Source organism: Vulpes vulpes, chromosome 14 (assembly GCF_048418805.1).
Source record: "Vulpes vulpes isolate BD-2025 chromosome 14, VulVul3, whole genome shotgun sequence".
NCBI lineage: Eukaryota > Metazoa > Chordata > Mammalia > Carnivora > Canidae > Vulpes > Vulpes vulpes.
In genome coordinates, this window is record NC_132793.1 from 63,094,309 (window position 1) to 63,113,756 (window position 19,448).

The 19,448-nt window shown below is 37.0% G+C and overlaps 1 protein-coding gene and 1 long non-coding RNA gene across 12 annotated transcripts in view; one reads left to right on the top strand and one right to left on the bottom strand.

Moving 5' to 3' along the window:
* Positions 1-19,448, top strand: part of KIAA0825 (KIAA0825 ortholog) — a 388,584-nt gene that overhangs the window by 317,033 nt on the left and 52,103 nt on the right. The window lies entirely within an intron of this gene.
* Positions 13,107-19,448, bottom strand: part of LOC140595435 (uncharacterized) — an 87,312-nt gene continuing 80,970 nt past the window's right edge. For both annotated transcript variants that reach the window (XR_011997029.1, XR_011997030.1), the window contains exon 3: positions 13,107-13,246. This is a non-coding gene — a long non-coding RNA (uncharacterized lncRNA). The remainder of the gene's footprint in view (positions 13,247-19,448) is intronic.

Consider the following 19,448-nt stretch of genomic DNA (forward strand, 5'->3'; position numbering starts at 1 on the left):
GCCTGTGTCTCTGCCTCTCTCTCTCTCTCTGTGACTCTCTTAAATAAACAAAAATTTAAAAAAATGTTTAAAAAAAAAAACAAGAACTTGAATGTTCACAGGTATTGTTCTAAGTATGTTACATGCATTATTTCATTTAACTTCACACCCTATGGAGTAATAGTATCTCTGATTTTAGAGGAGAAACTGAGCCCTCAGTTGGTTATATAATTTCCCATGATCATACAGGTAGTAAGTGGCAGAGGTAGGAATTCTACTGTATTGTGATTAGGGAGAGAAAAGTGCTTAAGAGACTTGAAGTAAAAAATAACATGTGCATGAAATAAAAAAAAAAATTACAAGGAGATTGCATTTGAATTGAGATATAGAGGCTAGGTAGGCAGAGGGTATTTCAGGCTGAGGGCAGGTGACCAGAGTGGAAGGTATGTTGGAAAGACTTGAGGCAGCAAGACCACTCATTTTTGGCCCTCGAAGAGCTGTTGAATAAATGAACTGGTGCATGCCTGAATGTATGTATGAATCACAAAAGCACTGTGACAGTCATAATTGCAGGGAAAATAACAGACATAGTAAAGGTGGACTGTATAGGGCTTAGCAACCGATGGGGAACAATGGGAGAGAATGTCTACGCTTGGACAACTTGGATCTGAAATGCAGACACATATTTTGAAAAGTTCCTCAAAGAATAGGAAATGTCATCTAGAATTTGGAAGTAAGTTCATCACATCCACCTGTCAATTAACTAAGTTGCTAGTATTGCAAAGAATTAATCCTAAGGGAAAAAAAGTAAAATTTTGGAAACACTTTTAGGCCACGCGAAATTTTGTACATTGCCACTTTTGCATATAAGGGAGTTATGTAAAAGAGAAGAAGGTCAGTAGTGACAAAATAAAATGATAAACTGGCAACAAAAATACTGTCTCATTTCAGGAGAGGGTTCAGTGTTTGCACATATTAAATAGCTGCCTTCCATGAAGTAGTTTTGGGATTATATACCAAGCGAATGAGATTTAGCAAAGATGAGTTGTGGCCACGCCAATTTGTGCATTTCCCCTAAATGCTGAGGTTCTGGGAAGCTGATTTACATTGAGGAGAAATTTGAGGTAATGTTCTGGGAATGTGAGACCAAAATTTCCAGCCTGTCAAAGTCTTTAAGAGAATCGAGAAAGTCATACTTAGAATGTAATTATTAGTGTGACCTCTTTTGAACTCCCCAAATACAGGAGGGTTTTTGGTTTTTAAATGCTTGAAATTCTTTACACTATCTATTCGAAAAGCAAAAACACGCAAAAATATGATGATTTCATCCAAAAATAATCTGTTCATTCATCAAGGGGATGGAACTATTTCTAGCAGGTAGCTCTCCTTAAATACCTCATCATCCCCAGACTCAGGAAGAACCATGTCCACACTAGTTAGGATACTAATGTCTGGGAAGATAAGAACAAGAGGGAACTTGTGGAAAGGTAAGCTCTCAGGTGACACAGATTGGGGGGTTTTGATCCTGTCACGATCTGAAGGCTTCAGATGTTAATGATGACTATGTAAAACAGTCCAGTATGGAAGCATCTAAGATAAAATTCTTGTAAATTTTTGGCCGGGAACCTAAAACTTGCTTCAGTCTGTGGCTGCATTTTTTGTGCCAAATAAGAAGGCACTTTGCTGGCTCTTTTTTTATAGAAGGGCCAAATGAGATAGATTGGAAATATGTACTTTGAGCAGCTAGGCAGAGTCTCAGGAAGTTTGCCAAACAAGATTTCCAAATAAAATGTTTGGGAAAGAAAACAGGGATGGACTTTGCAGATGCTGGATGGGTTCCACCAGCCATCTGTGCAAAGAGTTACTTGGTATCACATGAGCCGAGAGCTATGAAGTGGCACAAAACTATCTGTAATAACTCCATTGTTAAGCGGGCTCATTTATTTACCAGGCATCCCTCTCCTCACCAAGATAAAGCATCTGCATTTCCTTGAGAAACAACAATGATGACCAAAATTATTTAAACGTAAAGGAATTTCAGCAACTGAACTGTTACCTCGGTGCTAATGCATTAGCAGTCAAAGAAGGCAGATTAATTTACTTACGGTGAGCTAAGTGCATTCTTGGCGCGCAAAGGGGAATCATTTGCTCACTTAAGCCAGAGATCCCATTTTTGACGGCAAATGTCACTGCCTGGATTTCCCTTTGACAGTCTGGCAACCCCGCACCCCTGTTATAGTATCCATTTATTTGTCTTATTTTCAGCCAGATTAATCCATTCTGTTTTGACAAGAAGACTGATGGGTAATTGATAACTGTGATAGACACAAACAGAAGAGTTGGATGCTGAATAATTCAGCACTTTTCAGTATCAATAAGAGAACAGGTTGAAGAATTTGTGTCTCTATTTACACTTAAACTAAACTAAGTCAGCCCAGACATTTATGCTGCCAGTCTATCAGAAAACCAAACAGTGTACATTCGGTTTCCACCCGACAAAATGTTTTATAAGCTTGTAACAATATGTGTGAAGCTGCCAGAATAATAAATAGGTACAGCAGCCCATGCATGCTAATGTTATGTTGTAAGCAGTTTTGTTGACAAGTGCTAATACTTCTTTCATACTATCATCAAAAGCAGCTAATACAACAGCCATTATTTGCTGGCTTTCCAAGCAAGACATGATGGATTGTGACCTTAATATGGGTTAGCCGAGTTTTGAAAGTTAAACAACTTGCAATAAATCATAGAATTATTACAATGCAGTTTAATTGGTTAAGGACTGTTTATTTCCTAAACAGGGTGAAAAATTTCTGTTTCGGCACTTTTAATTTGCAAAGTGCATTTTCATTATGAATGGCAGTTTAATATTCTGCTCTTTTGTCATGCAAAATATGCAACACGCAGGCAATCTATTAATTGGACAAAAATGCATTGCAAGCGTAAATTATCCTTTATATCATCACTTGTGAGCTTTTACATCTATTAAATGTGTTAAATGGAACATAGTTAAAGACTGTACAACTTGCAGGCTACTTCTGAAATTTAAGTGAAGCTTCAAGATGATTTTAATGACCTTTATTTTTTGCAAAATAAAGTAATTAGGTAATTGTAAATATAAAGGGCAATTTAAAGAGTTACTGTTTCCTTAAGGCCTAGGTGCATATGTTTTATCGATTCAGCAGGAAGCAGACAGCAACACTGGCTTATATTGATATGTCTTGAGAAGTAGAATCCACCCTCCTGTATTTACTTCTTTCTTTGCTACAGTATAATTTCTGAGCAGAAATTTCCATTGGCAAATGTGTAGAAAAAGGTGAGTAAGGCAGTCGCAAACTGATATTGTAGCATAGCTCAGCATAACTGAGTAGCCGCCTCCATATGCTTTGGTTCAATGATGTGCCTTTGCATGGGGCTATTTAGAGCTCAGAAACAGTAACAAAATACTTTGTACTAGGAATGTTGATATGACATATGCTCGATTTTAAGAATGCCAGATCTCTCAATGTGTTCCTGTAAGACTGCCTTAAAATGCATGCAACCTATTCGTTCACACACAGCTCTGAGCCCCTTTCTCATATTTATTGACACCTGGGCAGACCTTTCAAAAATGTAAAGCTTCCACTGACTTGAAACATTCTCCATAGGTTGGCCCAGCCGAAGCAGGGATACTTTTGTGCTGTCACTTCAAGTCTCCTTCAAAGATTATCGATTGTCTGCTATATAAACTGAAAGTTGAAAGTATACTTTGGATAGGCATTCTATTCATTTTTCCTAGAGTAAAAAAGTGTGAATGTGAGAATGTGCATTCTGTTGTTTTACAAGGAAAACTAAAGAACAATTTTTTTCCATTTAAATCATTCACAAAAGCAGCACATTAAAATAAGCTGTCTAGAAAAATGATAAATAAGGTGGAAACCAGAAGTTGCGCTTTTATGTTTCGTTATATGGTAGGCACAGTGGTGCTTCTGATTGTTAGAAACTTCATTCTAAAGAGAAAGACAAAACTACCCATAGAACTTTAATCTTGAACTGATGTTGATCATTTCCCCTCCCATTTAAATGTCATGCTTACCTAAGTTGTGCAGTGTCTTTGCATCAGAAAAAAGCGATGGGGCAAAGGGCCCCGGGGAGGTGGAGGGTGGGAGAAAGAGCTTAAGGTAAGGAGAGAGGGTGGGGAGAGTGTCAGGGAGACACTGTTGCTATATTCTGCTGAGTGTACTTTTGCTATCACTCCTGATAAAATGCTAAATCAAAACTGTACTGCCCAACAAGTCATATATGTAATTATTTGTATTAAGTATCACAAAACACTCATTTTAACAATGGTCTAATGTTTTAACTGTATTTGCTGATTTTTATTGATCACAAAATCTTTTCAGAGATCCTTTAGAAAATGTAGGTGAATATAACCCAAAGTGTTAAGTTAGAAAGACATAGGAAGACTTCACCATATCTTATTATGAAAAATTTGAAATGCATAGAACAGTTGAAATAATTTTACAATAAATATCCATATCCCGATACACAGATCGCTTTGGTCCTGCCGTTCTAATATATTCAGCTTTTCGCATATCTACCAACCTATCCATCTTTCTACCCATCCATCCATCCATCCATCCATCCATCCATCTTATATTTTGGTGCTTTTTTTTTTTAATGCCCAAAACATTTGTTGGTTGTTTATTTATAAAGTATTCCATGACCCAACATTCATGTTTCATAATTCAGGAACACAGGTCAGTGACAAACTTCAATGGAACTCAACCCAAAGAAATTCTTCATATTCCAAAATCACTTTGCACTCTGAAAGATATAAGCCTTCTTCATCTCTTCAGAATCCTTCATGGAATCATAATTTCTGTAGAAATCTGCATATGCCTTCTTTTTGGTTCAGCCACAGCAAATTTCCAGAAAGCTGCAACCCCCAGGGATACAGTAAATGCTCCAACAATATGAAATCGCAGACACTTGGCCAGAAGGCCTCATATCTGAGGTTTCATGAAAGCACAGGAAGTCATGGTAGTTGTTCTCCTTAACACCAACCTCAAACCCAATGTCCTTCCTAACAGAAATGGACCTTTTTAGTGCTATTCAAAGTCAGTTGCAACCATTAGTATTCTCCCTAATACTCTAATGTGCTTATCGTTAACTAGAGTGCAAATTTTGTTTGCTCCTTTTTTTTCCTTTTGAGAGCACATCTGTACACACTGACATGCATATATCTTAAGTGTAGCATTGGATGATTTTCAACAAACTTTTAGTGAGTTAGATTAATGTTGATGAACTCTATTAGATGTCAACACAGAATGAGGTGCAGTGAACATAGAAGACTTAGAAGCCCTGTCTTCAGACTGCTCACCATTGCTAGGATGAGCTAACCTATAGGGCCACCTTCTCCTTGAGACAATGACCTCTCATCAAGTCTTAAGTTTGTTCTTTTTTACTAGAATGGATAGTTGATGGACCAGGGCTCCATGAATAGTTACTATACTATATATTGTGTACCTACCAGATGTAAAGCATCTAAGTGCTATTGAGAACACAAATGAATCTTGAGATACAGAGGCCAAGATAGGGAGTCCATCAAAAAGCATTTGGTAAAATTGTGTCCTACATACCTAAAGTGAAATAATAGAAGATTACATATATGTAAAAGCACTTAGAGAAGTTAGAGAGGAAGTTTTAGGAAGGTCAGAGGAAGGTTCCCTTGACTCTGTCTACATAGTATCCATCTATCAGCAACCAGAGTGACCACTTAAAAAGTAAATCAGATGGAGGGGGGTGATGAGATAGGGGTAATAGGGTGACAGGAATTAAGGAGGGCACATGATGTAATGAGCCCAGGGTGCTATATACAACTGATGAATTACAGAACTCTACCTCTGAAACTAACAACACACTATCTGTTAATTAATTGAATTTAAATTTTAAAAAAAGTAAATAAGATCCTGTCATTCACTTTGATTAAAATCCCTCCATCATTTTCCAGAACACTTTAAAAAAATGTCAGACTCCATGAAGCCCTGTGTGACCTGGCTACCCTCCCGACTCTGGGCCTCTCTTCCCACTGCCCGTGTCCTGTTGCTAACCTTCTCCTCACTCAAATCAAACTTACACTTCCATCACAACCTCTCACAGCTGACCCCTTCTCATGATGATTCAGGTCTCAGGCCAGATATTCCTTGCAAGATCTTCTCTGCCCAACTTTGTGTTAGATGGTTTTGCCCAACAGTAGGTTGATGTTGAGTGTTCTGAGCACATTTAAGGTAGGCTAAGCTATGATGTTCAGAAGGTTAGGTGCATTAAATGCATTTTCAACTTACGAAAATGATCAGTATTGGAATGTCCTGAAAGTTTGCAGTGTATGAGACCTTCAGAGTCTTCGATGACAGATGACATCTATATTACAGTGTTTCTTTCAACCCTGATTCCTTTCTTAATGGTATAGCATTTTTTTTTCTTTAGCATGTTCACTACATCAGGAGCACATCTACAGGTTAAAACTCCTGCAGGATTTTTCAGTATTTTTTAGTTAAAGTATACATGTGGATTTTAAACCTTGAAATCTTTGTATAGTTATAGCTTGGACTGGTTTTTGTATATATTGTGTAATGTTTTCCTTGCCATAGCCTGAGAACTAGACATTGTCCTTATATACAGATGAAGAAACTAAGGCTCAGTGATTTTCTTTCCTCAAGTCCTTAGCAAAGCCTAATAAGTAGTAGCTATTACTTTTGTTTCTTGAGGTGAAACAGAGTATTATCACAGCAGCAAATTATTGAAATCCTCATATCCCTCCACTTGCTTTTCACCACCCTGCCCTAACTACAACCTCTCCTCCCCCAACCCATTCAGTATGTCATCAGCCCTGTAACCATCATGAAAAATTATATTCAGTCTTGGGGCAAGATACAGACTTTTTTTTTTTAAATAGATCTTTCAAACAATGTTACCAGCATGCTGACATCTTCATAAAAATTAGGGATCCTTGAGGTGTCAAATTGACTAACGCACCAACACTTGAAGAAGCTCAATATCCAGGAATGAGAGACAAACTTAAATACCTATCTTGTGTTTTCGTAGGTGTGACCTACTCCCTTGAAAAGGCCATTTCAATCTCAAATTTCCATTACTGTTTATCATCCAAAAAATATTGTTCAGTAATGCCTCATCGCTATACAAGACTTGTGCCAATATTTCTCAGGCAACCTTGTCAATTTGAGTTATAGTATGTGCTAGTTAGATACAGTAGAAATGAGTTTAAACTGCTGAAGACACTGGATCTTTTCAAAGCTGTTCTTCAATGTTATGAAAGAGAATAATCATAGCAGGCTAATTTGTAGATTCCCTATTCTTCTGTTCCTTGTTCTTGTCTTTACTGAGGCCTTAGGCAGAATTCTATCATTCATCAAAATCACTTCTGTGTTCAAAACCCCATTTTTCAGTATTGAAAATACACAATTTTGAAAATTAAAATAATATAATTTCCTATGCAGGCTTTTAGCCCATACTAGCCTTACCTACTACCTATTAATATCTTTGTAAAAATATTTTATTACACCTTGATCCCTAACTACTTTAAACAGAAAGGTAAATGAACTTAAAATATGAGGAAATTCCCTCTTTTGACTTATGCAAGGATCGTGTCTAAAGTAAGAAACAGATCCGTGTGACTTTTTTTCACTGCCACTAAGGAATCTCCCACAACTTTTTCATAAGTTGCAATTCTGTTACTCTTTATTCCCCAAGGATAGAAAGAATTCCCTTGATTGATTGATTGATTGATTGAAAAAATAAACACCCTGAGTTGGTAAAAAACCAATTACAAGAGTGTCTACCCTAAAAGTCAAATTCATTTTGTTTATTATTGCAAGTTATTAGGGCTTCCAGGAATGCATATAAAACACCTGAAAAACAGTGGTTGAATCTATCATACTGACCTTAATTTCCTTAAAGTAACAAAGAAAGAAAAGCAAATTCCATGACCAACAACTGGAATTACACAAAGAAAGATAATACAGCCTCACAAAGGTGTATGTGAAACATAACTGCATTTAAGTTAGTTATGAAGTTATGAAGTTAGTTATGAAGTCTCTGCTTTAATAAGAGAAAGTCATACTCCAATATCTGTCCCAATGAGTTCTTTTGACCATTTGTCTAACACTTAGTGTACCTTCTGAAATCAATCCCTGCAATTCTATGTAACTGCCATGAGTTGGCAATGCAGATCATTTTCTTTTGTCTTTAGTTAGTCTTCATTACTTGACATATCATGGATTCTTTTCAGGATAGTTCTCTATTTTTCCCTGAAGCAACTCACATGTTCACTTATATACAATTCGAAAGATGTGCTCAAATTTTGAAAATCAGACTGTAGTCTAGATAAAATAATTTTGCAGATACATATAGTTGCATCATGTTAGCTGTAACTCTTCTCATTTTTAAAAATATTTATTTATTCACGAGAGACAGAGAAAGAGAGAGAGAGAGAGAGGCAGAGACACAGGCAGAAGGAGAAGCAGGCTCCATGCAGGAACCCCAATGCGGGACTCAATCCCTGGTCTCCAGGATCACGCCCTGGGCCTAAGGTGGTGCTAAACCGCTGAGCCACCCGGGCTGCCCTCTTCTCATTTTTAATCAGATAAATGAATGTTACCATATCCGATCTGAAAGCTGATGTTCTCCATTATCATGCTAAATGCCTATAAAATATATTGTGACATGGATGTTCCAAATATATGAATAATCTATAATTGAACATTTATCTGGTCTCTAATATTTTATTTAAATAATGTCATGATAAGAATTATTTAAACTTTGAACATTCACCCAGGTAGGAATGATTATATTACTGTTTTTTATATATAAACCAAAAATACCAAAATTTAGCAACAGTTTTAAAGAGTTGAATAGCAAAGCAATTTTCCATATGGATTAAAAAAAATTCATTATTACCTTCATTCTGCTTTCCTGTGTAGTTCAATGAACTATAGAAAGCAAGTAATATAAATGTTTTTTTTTTTTTAACTGTTTGATTAGGAAAAAAGAAAAGGCCCTCCTAATAAACACCATGCAGTCTTTCATACTGTCTTCCAAATATGGAAGATAGGGAATTATTTCTGCAAACGCAAAAAGGGGGTATTGCCTTTATGGGGATGGGCATTTGAAGACACACTGCTGTGCTGCCTGTATAAACTTACTTTGGCATTTAGATGAGAAATGTACCTATATGGAACGTTTTCATTCAGTGCAAAGATGTACCTTGAAAACCTCCTGAGCCACATACAGCACAGATTAATGTCATGACTTTTGTATGTTGAAGACAGCAAAGTAACTGTGAGCTCAGGCGACTCTCCAGAGCATTATCTTCCATGTGGTGATTGAGCAACCAAGGCCACTTACATCTTTGAATATGCCATCTCAAAACATAGCCTCTTCTGTTGCCATGGCGATGAAAAGGTCCACTAGAGGGTCTCCTCCATTGGCAGTTAAATGCTTTGACGAGTTAAATCTGCTCATAGTCCGTAGGCCAGAATGAGTCACATGGCTCCATCTAAACTGAAAAGGGACTCATGGCCTATTTAGCAAGCGTGACTGTCTTTGTCACAGACATTACAAGGTCACTTACTATCTAATTGTGTTGTTTTCCTAGTTTCTGTCATGGCTGTTATGAAAATCTAGATGCTCAAGAAAAAACTTTGGAAGTTATTTTTTTATTAAAGAAGTTGAGCTATAGTCCTGTTGATGGGTGGGGGAAGCAAATAAGTTGGAGAGTTTTAGTGAAGATTCAGGACAAGGTGGTAAAATCAGTCCTTGTCAAAGTGCAAGTAGTTCAGCTTTCCTCTAGCAATGATGTCAGCATTTCCCAGGTAGATAATTTTCTTTTATTCTCTTCTGAATCCCAGAAGTAGCTGCCATTTCTAAAGATCTTTTTTTCCTTATGCTTACATCTATGCATCTATAAGTTTATTCTCTTTGTTTGAATCTAATAGAACTGTTTATATCATACACAGTTGGCATGTTCAACTTGCTTCATTTATGTTATACAACTTAAGGATTTTGCACACTGAAGGTACTCAATAAATGTATGCAGGAAACTTAAGTATAGCACATGTATATGATGGCTATTTCCTAAGAAAAATGTTGAAAGAAAGAAAAGAAAAGAAAAGAAAAGAAGAGAAAAAGAAGAAAAGAAAAATATAGGTAGAGGAGAACCTTACCCTCTCAGGAAAGACAGTTGAAATTCATACAATAATTGGAATAAAGCTAAATGTAGAGTGAGATCAGAGTGGGGTATTGGTCCCAATCCAGGCAAAGCATGATCCTCGACTAAAAAGAGAGCTCCTAGGCTTCCATAGGAAATACTAGGGGAAGGGAGCTGCCTCTTGAGGAAGCAGGACCAGGACAATACCAGCTAAACAAGAATCCAAAAAGAGCCATACATCTGCAATGTACATCTTTAGAAATCCAGGGTCGCAAGCTAACATATTCACTGGTTGCCCTTACCCCATTTAGGTCTTACTGCTTTGCAACTCTTCTTTAAGGATATAGTAAATTACTTACTCCAATATGGTCAATATAACTAATCTTTAGTAATTATCAAAAACATTGACAGTCACCACTTCATGGTTCAGTTGCCCTACTCTAGTTCACATTAATTGAAGTAGGCAATCATGGAGCCTTTGCTGGTAGAAAAAGATTTTAATGCTATTTAAAGAAAATTTTAAAAAAAGTATTCCCTTCTGACAGAAATTTGCATTCTGATATTTTATTTGTATCTTTTTTTAATGTCATGACAAGAAATGGATTTGATTTTGAAGAGGAATCATTTTGAATAATTAACCATGAATTACTCTAATTAGCAGAAAATAATTATAGGTTGGACATAAGCTCTTTAGAAAGCAAAGGATAGCGTAAAAGACTATTGGAAAAATAATACCACCTGATAGATGTTGAGATGAATCCAAAAGAGAGCTTTTCTTTGAATCAATCTTCAACAAGGCATTTAAATGCCTCCCATTAGAAAACATTCATATTCCTGCAAGACAAAAATTATTAGCAAGCATATGTTGTTGGTTAGAGAATCTTTAGTGTTATAATTAAAGAAGACATCTTTAATGCTTCCAAAAGTAGAAAATACAGTTTCACTTGTTCTTTTCATAGCACTTTCTGGATCTGAGACCTTGGATAGACTTAGCATATTTGTACACTGTATGTGGAGTTTAACTTATTCATTTCCCTTGGAAAATGTTTGTCAAATGATTGACATGACAGAGTTGCACTTGTGGTTCTCATCTCCTGAGAAGAGCTTGTGGAACAGGACATGTGGCAAACTGATAAGAAAAGGTAACAGATTTCATCTGCGATGGCAATCAGTTTCTGTAAAGACCATCAGCAGGACCTACATAAGAGCTCACATTCAAAGGCAGTCCACTCAAAGTACATTTTTGAGCTAAACACAGCCCAGAAATGGAACCCAGAAGACACACCCCAGATATGGCACCATAGATAACTAGCTAACTAAAAACAGATAACTAATTGTCTGACTTGAACAAGTCTCACATTGTCTGTTTACCTCTTTATTGCTAATGCCATCCATTTCACAGGATTGTAACATGGAGAAAATGCAATGTGAAATTAACTTTTCAAAGTTAAAGCAACAACAACAGATATAGTGTTATTTGGTCAAAATGTCGTGTTCATATATTTGATTTTTACCAATAAAAACATACCGACGCTGATAGAAATGAGAAGTATCTGGTATATAGTCGCAGAAAGCATAACTTAATTTTCTATGAACATCATATAGAAAAATAAATAAAATAATGCCTTATTCATTAAGGCATGCTTTTACAATTATTGAGAGCTAATTATGTAAGAGTGCATCTTTACAAAGTAAGTATGTAGTGGCATTCTAATCAGTGGTCACAAATGGTTTCTTGGCACGTTTCATTATGATTTTGAGTTAGGTTCCAATTTAAAGAATAACATCCTTGGAACTTAACCTTGCTTTTTTCTATATTGCTCTCCTGCCACCATCTAGGTTTTCTTCACTAATCAAAATAGTGGGATCAAGGCTTTTACATAGAATAAATAGCTCTTCCTACCTGTTCGAAAAAAAATTACAGCACCCCTCCATCCTTCCATCATATCATCTTCTCTCCTTTTCCCTTCTTACCAGAAATACTGAATGAAATATTATCTTTAGTGAATCATCATTATAACACATATTGGTTGCCTGGGGGAAGAAAAAAGCCCAAGAATCTCCTTCGGTCTTCTCCCATTTACTACTGGCATGGATTCTTTTGTTCAATTAGCTAAACTAGTTTTGCAGTGTAAGCCAGTTGTCCTTTTGACTAGGATTTCAAGAGAATCTCTCCAGTGGTTGTAATAGGTGAATTTAACGTTCCTTTCAACCCTAAAATGTTTTATTATAAGTAGTTCTGTGTTGCCCAAAAGGAAGGGAGATACAAAATGAAAGTGAGGAAGTGAGATCATCAAGGATAATTGCACACTTCAGTTTTACCCAGAACTGGTAGGCAAAATCATGAGTGAGAAAAAATGGACTCTGATACAATATCTAACATGCTACATACATCCTAACTTCCCAATCCTTATATCTATTCTTTCTGAGCAGAGGAAGTAGGATTCACCCAAAAAAGGGTGAACCTCTCCAAGGTTCTTTGGAGAGGAGGGGAATGAAAAAACTATGTATATGTTCCTCTGGTGATAGAAAAAATTTACCAGAGAATAACGAGGTGGATATCTCATTCTTTAAGGGCTATTTAGATTTTCCTTGAAATCTTAAAAGCTCCAGCAACCAAGGAACTGAGCTCTGGCTTCTTGGTGACAGAATGGACTGGTGGCCAGAGAATGGGCAGAAGCTATAATATCTCCCTCTTCCCTTGCCCACTGGGCCTTACCCTTTGATCTTCAGGAACCTCCTTCTCTTAAAATGTTCCTTCATCTGGCCTCTTACCTTATACATAGCTGAGAGTTCTGATGCATATATTGGCTGAATCTTATTTCACAGAAGTATCCTTACAGGTATGTTGGTGGGACTATTACAATCTGTATTTGTAAGGATATAGAAATACATACCATTGGGATCCCTGGGTGGCGCAGCGGTTTAGCGCCTGCCTTTGGCCCAGGGCGCGATCCTGGAGACTCGGGATCGAATCCCACATCGGGCTGCCGGTGCATGGAGCCTGCTTCTCCCTCTGCCTGTGTCTCTGCCTCTCTCTCTCTCTCTCTCTCTCTGTGACTATCATAAATAAATAAATATTGAAAAAAAAATTAAAAAAAAAAAGAAATACATACCATTTACTTTTAGTCAGTAAATATCTTGTGATTAGAGGAGAATGTCTTGTCATGTGGCAATTCCTAGGGGAGGCCAAGGATGAGGGCTGATTCCTAGTCCTGGTCAACGAGGTGGAGAAGTAACTCTCAACTCAAGCCTCTTGTGTCATCTTAATAGGTTCTACCCCTTGAGCTACAAGAGTGGGACCCTCAGGGTACTCCGTGGGAGGATAAGCATGATCAACACCGTATCTTGATGGGATGAAAACTCAACATAGGATTCTCTTGGAAGAGAGAAAATGAATACGAATTCTAATAACCCAGCTTTAATTTTTTTGATTACAAAATTAGTGAAATAATTAAAATGAAGAGGCATGTATAACTTGACACAAATGAATCAATGGTTAGCAAGGGGTCTGAATTATAGATGATTCTAACAAATCTCTGTAGCCAGGTAGAGGAATCTGCTTTAATATTCAAAACAGATTAGTACTAACAGTTCTCATTTTCATATTAGAATAGTTCTAAGACTTATGCAGTTTATCATTCTCTTAAATTAACTCACCATGTACAGAAAATATACAAAAGAACAAGATAAAATTATTTATCACAAATTCTTTTTAAGGAATTTTAAAGACAGCTTTATTGATATATAATTGATGATTATATATGTAAAGTATACAAATTAGTAAGTTTTGACATAATATGTATACCTTTTAACCATCACCAGAATCAAGACAGTGAATATTTCCATCATCCCCAAAAGTTTCACATGCCCTCCCCCATTCCCAAGCAACCAGAGATCAGCTTTTGGTCACTATAGATTACTTTGCATTTTCTAGAGTTTTATACGAATGGAATCATACAGTAAGAATCTTGTTGTCTGTTTTACTCAGCATAATTATTTTCAGATTCATCCCTGTTGTTGCCTGTTCATTTTTACTGTCAATTCATTTATTTCTTGATGGACATTGGGGTTATTTCCAATTGTTGACTATTACCAATAAAGCCACTATTAACATTCATGTGAAAATACAAATTCATATAGCTTATGATTTTTTTAAGGAAAACATTTTTTCTTTATAGCTCATTATCTTAGCAAGGTAATATTTATAATCTATTAGCAATATATCATTACTACAAATTGTTTTTGCCTTAGGTTAACTGCATCCAGTTAAAGAACTATTTATAGAGTATTAAGTATGTATAAAGCTTTTAATGATAGCCTATATAAGAGCACAAAGATGGATAGGAGGTACATAAATAAATAATGGGAACCCAAAGCTGAACAAAGTAAATGTCATAAGAAGAACAACAACAAAAACAACAAATCTATGGGTTAGGGTCGCAGAAATAATTTCCACTTGAAAAATAAGAAATTCCCTGAAAATAGGTAGTTAGCTGGAGACTTTGAAGCATGGGTAGGATTTTAGCATACAATGTTGAAAAGAAGTATGCAGTTGCAGGCAAGGAACATAATTAGAGCTTAGAGGCAAGAAACATGGGGTGAATGCTTGGATGAAGCACTCCAATTTAATCAACTCTATGGTATGTTGGCAATCTCCCCTTTCCTCAGACCTCTTTTGGAATGTTTGATTCTGCACTTTGGGTTAGTTCAACAGCCATTCCTTCAGTGCTCATAGTAATAAGCACTGTGCCAAAGCAAAAGAATTAAAGATGAAAAGGTACACATGCTCTCTGCTCTCAGATCACTTACAATGGGGCAAAATCGTTTCAAGTATTATGGTTACTAGAGATATGCTTGGAATGCCGTTAGATGGAGAGGAGCACCTAACCCAGCTCGTGGAGTGAGACAAGGCTTTCCAAAAGCAGGATGAGGATGGTTGGAACTCTGTCTAAGTTGACCAGTCGGTTGTAGGTAAAAACCAGAAGCAAAGGTGTTCAAAGCACAGGGGAGAAAAGCATGAACAAAAATAAAAGGTTTGTGACATAACATTTGATTTTTGAGAAACTATAGTTTAGGATTGCAGAAACATTCATTGGAGTGGTTTCTAATGGGTACCATTACTGCTACAATTGTGGTGTTTCGTGGGGATTTTTGTATGTCTGGTTTTTGATGTGATACTGAGATGGAATATAGTTTTTGGCTCCCATTGTAGGCCCACACCTTTCATTCGAAGACTCTGGAGTTACTAATGGTGTTACATTCTCAGAAAACCTACTTACTTATATGAGGTGTTAAGTGTTGTTATACACAGAAAGTGTTCCTCCTACACTTAGCTCTGTTTTCTCTACCCTGGTCTCATAAATCTCTATGTTTGAAATAAGTTTGAAGACAGTAAATTTCAGGCAGTATTGTTATTTTAAAATATAGGCTTTGGGGATCCTGGATGGCTCAGCGGTTTGGCACCTGCCTTTAGCCCAGGGCATGATCCTGGAGTCCTGGGATCGAATCCCACATCGGGCTTCCTGCATGGAGCCTGCTTCTCCCTCTGCCTGTGTCTCTGCCCCTCTCTCCCATGAATAAATAAATAAAATCTTAAAAAATATATGTATAGGCTTATCTATGGTATGGGTATATATAACTAAATATGCTTTTCAATGGGCTACTAGTTCAGCCTGTGATGATCCTGAGTATGTAAATAGCAGAAGCAGCATCAGCGTTTCATTCACCACTTGGTTTTGTGGCAATTGTGCATCACTACAGAAAGCTGAGTCTTCATGACTTCTCATTTGTGGAGCTCTGCTCAACTACAAAAGAGGCTACTAAGTGCAAAGATATGAAATCAGACACTACTGCAAAATGTACATTTGTAAAAGTGAAGCACTTTATTCTCTTGCTACGTTCTCTGATTATGCTATTTATTTCAATTTTTTAACAATACAAAATGACATATGCCATTTGAAACTGCCTATACTCACCAAATAAAATGGCAAATTAAAAGATGTAAATACTTAAGTTTGAAATGTTTCCTTCAGTTATCTAGATATTTGAACTCTGGAAGCCTTGGATAATTGCCTCATTCAACTCTTACATGTATGTACAGTAAAAGAGAGAAAAAAATCCTCTGAAATGTTCATATTTTCCCCTTATGTCAACATTAATATGTCATAATATTTTTTGTTTTATGGGACTCATTTCTAGTTGATGCAGAATTTTAAAGTGAAGATAATCACAATAATTAAGGAGTAAATATGTAAATGAGGGCCTGATTCGAGTTATTTCATTAACATAAATTCATGGAAATTTGGCAACTGGAGGATTAAAATATAGATTTTAATCTAATCTGTTTCTGTACTTTTCAGTTCTCCTAAAATATCACCAAAGAAAGGGCAATAGTAGAGGATTAGAAATGTGTAAAACAAAAATCCCGCAAGCTATTTCCTGTTCTTTTGTGGCTGTCTCTGGCATAGGGAAGTTCTTAGAAAAAATTCCTGTGAATCTGTTCTATGAAGAGGAAGGGAGGTGGTGGAGAAAAAAAGCTCACCTCTCCAAATGCAGCTCTAGTGGTGTTTATGCTAATCGGCTCAGGGCAGACTGAGCCCTCTAGTGTGAATGGGAGCCTGGCAGGGTTGGCCCAGGGTCCTACAGCACCAGGCAGTCACTGCCTTTCACTTCATGTTATCACAAATGAATTGCTTTATTCCTTCTGACCAGTGTGAAAAGCCAAGTAAAAAAGCCTAAATGACAGCAACTACACATATCTTCTACTGCAGCTGAATGGAACTGGCTCCCAGCAACATTTCTCTCAGCACGTCTTACACAACTGTTCCTCTCTCTATATTCCCACTGCTATTCCTACTTTATCATCCTGTCTCAAGACTGAGGTTCCAGATTCAGGTCTAAATCCCTTCAATTTACTGCCAGGGTGATCTTCCTTAAACACTGATTTTACTGCATTCTTGCTTTTTCTGTTTCCTACAGTTACACAGAACCAATACCTACTTAGAGTCAGATGAACCAGCCAAGGTGTAATTCCGAACTGACGGAATAATGTTAGGGTGATAAGCTGGCAGTGCTGGACCAGCCTGAACCAAGCATGTTGGGAGAGCATCTTTCAACAGGATTAACCGTGTTTTCCCTGAATACACCAAAATCACAACAGAGGAGTCTAGTGTGGGGTCAGGAGGAGACAGTGAGATAATGAATGCTAGTACTGAATCTGAAGTGCCAGGGGTTCATCTTCATGGAAGTATACAGTTGCAAATAAAGATATGGAGCTGATCAGGGAGGTCTGTTGTGAGAATCTTCAGAGATGCCTGGGGGTTTACTTGACAGAAGATGATGAGATGGCCAAAGATGGTTTACAGAGTATAGGGATAGGAGGACTGATTGATCAGACAGGGAGAAGGACAACCAGAAGAGAAGAAGAAGGAAGAGAGCAATGAGGAGAAAGTTTCTAGAAAGAACAAGCATTCATCAGTTCAAATGCCAGAAGTTAAGACCCAAAGTGTTTACTGATTAGGCCAGGGAGATTACTGTGACGACAGGAAAATGCATTTAGCAATGAGACCCAACCTTTTCAAGAAACTTACTAGAGAATGAAAGGAGTCAAGGTATTAAGTAATGGGTGATAAGGAAGGGACTCATAAATTGGCGTTAACAAAGCAATCACTAGATTAACATCATCAAGTGTGTTTAGAAAGATTAACCAAGGAAAATGTTATGGGAGAAATATAGAAAGCAAGTACTTAGGCAAATGAGATTAGCAACAATAAAAATAGAAGGAACTTGAATTCACAAATCTCTCTTTCCATCTTCACCTCATATTTAGATCCAAACAAAAACACACCTCTGCGTTCTCCATCAATATTTCAGCTCATCAATTTTTTAAAATATCTGACTCTTCACAACCCCCACACTAAGTCTAAGGTCAAATCTTTGTTCTGTGCTGCCTTTAGAACACCTTTTTTCCATTTCCCAATCAATGGTGTTTCCTTCACGCTGAAACACTGCTTCATTGATCTCTCCTCTGGCCTGTGTAAAATGTACCTACTGGACGAACACTGGTCTTCATGTACACAAGATCTGTTTTCTTATTACTTTCATTAGCTTCTGCTCTCCATTGGTAATAAATTCAAATTTTCACTCAGCCCTTATCTCTTCTTTTGCCATTCTGATCCTTCTTTTCCATTTCCTTCACCGTCAGTCCATCTTGCTTCTCTAGACCCTGAATATTTGTCACCTAATGCTTTTTTGTGACTTAGAAAGTCACCTTTCTGAAGCTCTCACTTGTATTCTTGTTCATTGAAATTGTTTGCCCGTCGTATTTCCTAAGTGAATTCCTCAATAGAAAAAGAGAAGCAAGTTAATGTCACCTGAACATTTTGATTTAGACTATCCTACTTTTAACCAAATACTGCATTTCATACATATAATTAACAATGCTTTAATGATTTTTCTTTATCAAAACTCAGGCTAGGCCCTCACATAAACATAGGAGAAAAGTTTGATTGGAGATTATTATTTGAAGAGTGTTCTAAACCTCAATAATTTGTCACCATTGATACATTATGTATTTGTTATCTTTCCATTGAATTGAGGCATTTTGGCTCTTAGAATGCAAAAATAATTCCTTAAGCCTCTAGGAGCCATTAGGATATCAGCCAGTATTATGTTTGCAAAGGGGTATAGGAACAAATTAAGTTTGATTAAGGCAAAATAAAGATAACCCAGGACTAGAGGAATTTCTCAAGAGTACAAGCACTAGAGCCACTAGAGTGGATGGCTTTGAGCAGATAAGCTCAGCAGGAACACTCAACTACCTATTGAGGGGAAGAGCTTGGAGGAGAGGAGAGTGATGCTAATCAAGAAAAGATGTTGAGGTGAGTTAGACAAGGTCAAAATGAAAATTAACTTCTCAGGATCCCTGGGTGGCACAGCGGTTTGGTGCCTGCCTTTGGCCCAGGGCACGATCCTGGAGACCCGGGATCGAGTTCCACGTCAGGCTCCCTGTATGGAGCCTGCTTCTCCCTCTGCCTGTGTCTCTGCCTCTCTCTCTCTCTCTCTCTCTCTCTCTCTCTCTGTGTCTCTCATGAATAAATTAAAAAATTAAAAAAAAATTGAACAAAAAAAATGAACTTCTCATATTAGAGGTTTACCTCAGTGAATAAAGTCTATTTTGAATAAAGATCTATTTTGTATTATCTTTTTTTAAATTTGAGGGTTTAATTTCCATTTCTTTTCAAATATGTCCTAGTTACTT